The sequence below is a fragment of the Capra hircus genome, chromosome 1 (genome assembly GCF_001704415.2).
Source record: "Capra hircus breed San Clemente chromosome 1, ASM170441v1, whole genome shotgun sequence".
Lineage (NCBI taxonomy): Eukaryota > Metazoa > Chordata > Mammalia > Artiodactyla > Bovidae > Capra > Capra hircus.
Genome location: NC_030808.1, coordinates 157063254 through 157069253, shown reverse-complemented (window position 1 = coordinate 157069253; position 6000 = coordinate 157063254).

Here is a 6000-nt window from a genome sequence, read left to right as displayed (position 1 = left end):
CAAAGCTAATTACCTACAGGGAATTCCCTGGTGGCCCAGTGGTTAGGCTCTGCACTTTTTGCTGCCGAGGGCTCGGGTTCAATTCCTGGTCCGGGAACTGAGATTCCGAAAGCCATGCTCCTGGCCCAAAACAAGCAAAACCATTTAAGTGCTCGAACACTGGCTTCACATGGTCGCTTATTTATTTATTATCTGATACATGCTTGTGGAACTCCCCTCTCAGGCCAGGCGTATCTGCTTATTCTAAGTCTATGCACTGGCTCCGGTTAAAATGGCAGGCAGGCAGGACTGGAGAGACAGACATTAATTAAATCATCACACAAATGCATCTGTAGAAACTCAAATAAAGGCAAAGTGCCAGGAGTCGTGAACGCCTCTGACAAGGTCAGTGGAATCGTGTGAGGCATCAGAAACGCTCTTCTGCTGGTGCTCAAGTTCAGCTTGTGAAAGTGATGCTTTGGCTGAGAAGCTCAGAATGAGTTAGGACTGAGTGACAAGGAGAGAGAGAGTCATTCAGAGTGGAGGGGAATGCATGAACAGACCTGAGGTGTGCAGAGTATGGCCGTGTCTAAGGGACTTTCAAGAAAGGGGCAGCGCGCCTTTTTCTGCTTTTAAAAAATAAGGGATATGGATTTGTAGGAAAAGAAGAAACACTGTGTGTGTGTGTGTCAATAGAGGAACATCCCCCGATGACCACTTTTTACCGAGGGAGCCGTAGAAGCGGTGGACACTTGCTACCACCATGCGGATTGCATAAATGTGCGATAGAAGCACTTGTTTCTTTAAAAACAATCATAAAAAATAAGGACAGGGACCTCAGGGGATTCCCTGGCCGTCCAGTGTTAGGACTTGGTCACTGCCAGCTGCCGGGGTTCCACCTGTGGTTAGGGAACCAAGATCCCACAAGCTGTGTGTGATGCAGGAAAAAAAAAACAACCACCTGTTGTTTGTTTGTTTTTTAATCAAAAAGAAAAGAAAAGGAGGGCCGGGCGAGGAGGAAGGCTAAAGCTTTCCAGGCCCTTCATCTCCCACATGGGGGCTTCTGACCTTTATCCTGAGAGCAGGGGCTGCGTCCTGGGACGGTTCAAGTAGAGGAGTGATGTGATTGGGAAATAAAACCCAAGCCAACCAGAAGCAGCTTGGCTTTTCACGAGGGCGACCTGTCCCCTGTCCTCCCCTCCTTCCCTCCCGGACGTGGAGAGCTGGGCCGCCCCGGCGGGCGAGGGGCGCTGAGCGGCTCTGCCCTCTCGCTCTGCGTGTTCTCTCTGAGTGTTTCTGCTATTCAGTAAATACTGGGCTTTTATAGAAACTGTCAGCAAACTGCACACTACATTTTCCCGGCCCAGAAGGCCTCGCACACTAGTAGGCTGTGCCGGAGCTGCGATGCCCAGAGGCCGCTCCTGGAGGACCGCTGGTCTCAGGACCACAGAGGCCAGGCTGCGGCCTCGCTCTTACGTCCAGGAACCTGAGCTGGACAGGCGCTTGTGCCGAGGCGGGGGGTGGGCGGGCTGGCTTTCGGCGTTCCCTCCTCTGGCCACCTGTCCCCTGAGCTGCGCATCACTGTGCAGCCCTCATGAGGGCGAGGGACAAGCAGAGACTTCACTCCGGTGGGGGAGAAAGGCAAGAAGAAGGAAAAGGGAGAACAGGGCTTCACCGCGATGAGACTCGGACCGACTCCACAAAACGAATCCCTTACGGTCCTCTTCTTCCAAAACGAACTGATGCTATACCTCCATCCCTGGCGCTGTGGACAAGTTACCCATGTCTCTGGCTAACACTCTTGACCTTGATGCTCAGCTCTGCCACTCACTGTGGGCGAGGTCAGTCAGCGCACAGAGATCCCGAGTCCTCGCCCGTGAGACCGGCTCACGGTGCCTGCCGCAGGGCTGCGGGCTGTGACCCAGTGTGCGCAGTGAGCTGGGAAACAGGCGCCAGCGGGGACTTTCCCCGGAGGCCAGTGGTCAGCACTCTGCACAACCACCGCAGTCAGTGCAGCTTCCATCTCTGGTCTGGGAGCAAAGATCCCACAGGCAAAAAAGAAGAAGACGGAGAGAAAGAAGCCCCAGCTTGGTTATTGTCTGGTAACACATCTGTGTGACTCTCCCCCTGCGACCCCGAGCTCCTCACGTGCAGAGAACCATCGCTGGCCTCTCTCTCCAGCCCCTACTCCTGCAGGTGCTCAGCATACAAGGTGAATGCTTGCTGCAGACAGCAAGGACTGAAGGAGTCCTCTTCCCTCCCAGATCGTCAGTCTTTTAATTTCCTACAACCTTTACTGTTTATTTATTTTTTACTTCCCCGGTGGCTCAGACGGCAAAGCGTCTGCCTACAATGCAGGAGACCTGGGTTCGACCGCTGGATCGGGAAGATCCCCTGGAGAAGGAAATGGCAACCCACTCCAGTGTTCTGGCCTGGAAAATCCCGTGGATGTAGGAGCCTGGCAGGCTAGTCCACGGGGTCGCGGAGAGTCGGGCACGACTGAGCGCCTTCACTTTCACTTTTCACTTACTGTTTATTTAGACATGCCTTCGGAACATTAAACTATCGGATATACTGCCAGAGAGATATTTTCCTACATTTCTACCTACACATACATACATATATGCGTTTTAAATTACCTTTATTTTTAAAGCAGTTTCAGGGTTACAGGAAAATTGAGCAGAAAGCACAGAGGCTTCCCACATGCCCCTCACTCTCTCCCGTGACTTATTAACATCTGCCGTTAGCGCGGTGCCTTTGTTACCCTGATGAGCAACTATTGTATTATACGAGATTATTGACAAAGCCCAGTTTAACCTTTACTGTGTTGTGTAGTATCTGAGTTGTTTTTTTAATTAACTAATTAATCTTACTAATTCACTTATTTATTTTGGCTGCACGCTGTGTTGGCTGCTCTCCGCGGCATCTCTAGTTGCCGCGAGCGCAGTGGGCAGGGCTGCTCCTCGCTGCCATGTCTGGGCTTCTCATCGCAATGGCTTCTCGGGACGCAGAGCGCAGGCGCTTAGGCTCAGCAGTTGCAGCTCCCAGACTTCAGAGCACAGCGTTCATACTGTTTATATTGATACATACTCTGAGTTTATCACTTCAGTTCAGTCACTCAGTCGAGTCCGACTATTTGTGACCCCATGGACTGTAGCACTCGAGCCTCCCTGTCCATCACCAACTCCCAGGGTTTACTCAAACTCATAGCCATCAAGTCCTTGATGCCAGCCAACCATCTCATCCTCCGTCGTCCTTTTCTCCTCCTGCCTTCAATCTTTCCCAGCATCAGGGTCTTTTCCAATGAGTCAGTTCTTCAAATCAGGTGGCCAAGTATTGCAGTTTCAGCTTCAGCATCAGTCCTTCCAATGAATATTCGGGACTGATCTCCTTTAGGATGGAGTGGTTGGATCTCCTTGCAGTCCAAGGGACTCTCAAGAGTCTTCTCCAACACCACAGTTCAAAAGCATCAATTCTTCAGTGCTCAGCTTTTTTACAGTCCAAATCTCATATCCATACATGACTAGTGGAAAAATCATAGCTTTGACTAGAAGGACCTTTGTTGACAAATTAATGTCTGCTCTTTAACATGCTGTCTAGGTTGGTCATAGCTTTTCTTCCAAGTAGCAAGCATCTTTTAATTTCATGGCTGCAGTCACCACCTGCAGTGATTTTGGAGCCCAAAAAACTAAAGTCTGACACTGCTTCTACTGTTTCCCCATCTATTTCCCATGAAGTGATGGGACTGGATGCCATGATCTTCGTTTTCTGAATGTTGAGCTTTAAGCCAACTTTTTCACTCTCCTCTTTCACTCTCATCAAGAGGCCTTTTAGTTCCTCTTCACTTTCTGCCATAAGGGTGGTGTCATCTGCATATTTGAGGTTATTGATATTTCTCCCGGCAATCTTGATTCCAGCTTGTGCTTCTTCCAGCCCAGCATTTCTCATGATGTACTCTGCATAGAAGTTAAATAAGCAGGGTGACAATATACAGCCTTGACGTACTCCTTTTCCTATTTGGAACCAGTCTGTTGTTCCATGTCCAGTTCTAACTGTTGCTTCCTGACCTGCATACAGGTTTCTCAAGAGGCAGGTCAGGTGGTCTCGTATTCCCATCTCTTTCAGAATTTTCCACAGTTTATTGTGATCCACGTAGTCAAAGGCTTTGGCATAGTCAATAAATTAGAAATAGATGTTTCTCTGGAACTCTCTTGCTTTTTCGATGATCCAGCAGATGTTGGCAATTTGATCTCTGGTTCCTCTGCCTTTTCTAAAACCAGCTTGAACATCAGGAAGTTCACGGTTCACGTATTGCTGAAGCCTGGCTTGGAGAATTTTGAGTATTACTTTACTATCGTGTGAGATGAGTGCGATTGTGTAGTACTTTGAGCATTCTTTGGCATTGCCTTTCTTTGGGATTGGAATGAAAACTGACTTTTTCCAGTCCTGTGGCCACTGCTGAGTTTTCCAAATTTGCTGGCATATTGAGTGCAACACTTTCACAGCATCATCTTTTAGGATTTGAAATAGTTCAACTGGAATTCCATCACCTCCACTAGCTTTGTTTGTAGTGATGCTTCCTAAGGCCCACTTGACTTCGCATTACAGGATGTCTGGCTCTAGGTGAGTGATCACACCTTTGTGATTATCTGGGTCGTGAAGATGTTTTTCATACATTCTTCCGTGTATTCTTGCCACCTCTTCTTAATATCTTCTGCTTCTGTTAGGTCCCTACCATTTCTGTCCTTTATTGAGCCCATCTTTGCATGAAATGTTCCCTTTTGATTTCTAATTTTCTTGAAGAGATCTCTAGTCTTTCCCATTCTGTTGTTTGCCTCTGTTTCTTTGTGTTGATCGCTGAGGAAGGTTTTCTTCTCTCTCCTTGGAACTCTGCATTCACATGGGTATATTTTTCCTTTTCTCCTTTGCTTTTCACGTCTCTTCATTTCACAGCTATTTGTAAGGCCTCTCAGCAGCCATTTTGCTTTTTTGCATTTCATTTGGTGTAGTCAATAAAGCAGAAGTAGATGTTTTTTTCTGGAACTCTCTTGCTTTTTCCATGATCCAGTGGATGTCACCAATTCAATCTCTGGTTCGTCTGCCTTTCTAAATCCAGCTTGAACATCTGGACGTTTTTGATTCACGTACTGTTGAAGCCTGGCTTGGAGAATTTTGAGCATTATTTTGCTAGAGTGTGAGATGAGTACAGTTGTGTGTTCATCTGAATACCTTGTCAATTATACATGTAATCTGAATTTATATACTTTGTCAGTTATACATGTTGCACATATAGTCCCCCTTTTTATGATGATATCTATATAATATTGTTTTCCAGTCCAAAACATGGAGGAGCCTCTGCCTTTATTCATGTTTCCTTTCATGTTCTTTTATTTTTTTATAGTTTTTTATACAAATTTGTTCAAATTAGTTTTTTTGCATTAACCATGTAATTCTGTACTGTTACCTTATGTTTTTGTTTATATTTGGGTAAATAGTACATGTCATTTTAGAAGACACGTGACAGTCTCAGGAATATTGACGCTTCAAATTCTGAGTTGCTCTGCCTCATGTTCGCTGCCTACTTCCTCTCTGCCTTTAGAACATCTGTTCACTGATTTGGCTGTGCTGGGCCTTGGCTGCACGCGTGGGATCTGGTTCCCTGACCAGGGATCGCACCCCGGCCGCTGCGCTGGAGCGCGGACTCAGCCACTGGAGGCCGGGGAAGCCCTCTACTCTTTCCTTTAAGTTGCTTTTTAAACGTGTGTGTCTGTGTGCGTACGTGTGTACATATCTACATGGGTGTGCAGGGAAAGCTGACATGGAGTTGCTGATGGAAGCAAGCACAGGAGGGCCGGAAGGGAGCAGAGAGAAGCGGGTCCAGCGGCCGCGCACGCGCGGAGGGGCGCGGGACTGCAGAGCACCCCCGAGTCGGCTTCACGGTGGCGGCAGGCGCGGGGGCAGGTGCGCGGCGGGCGCTCAGGGCTGGGCAGGTATCGCTCATTTCACATCAGTCAGCAAGGT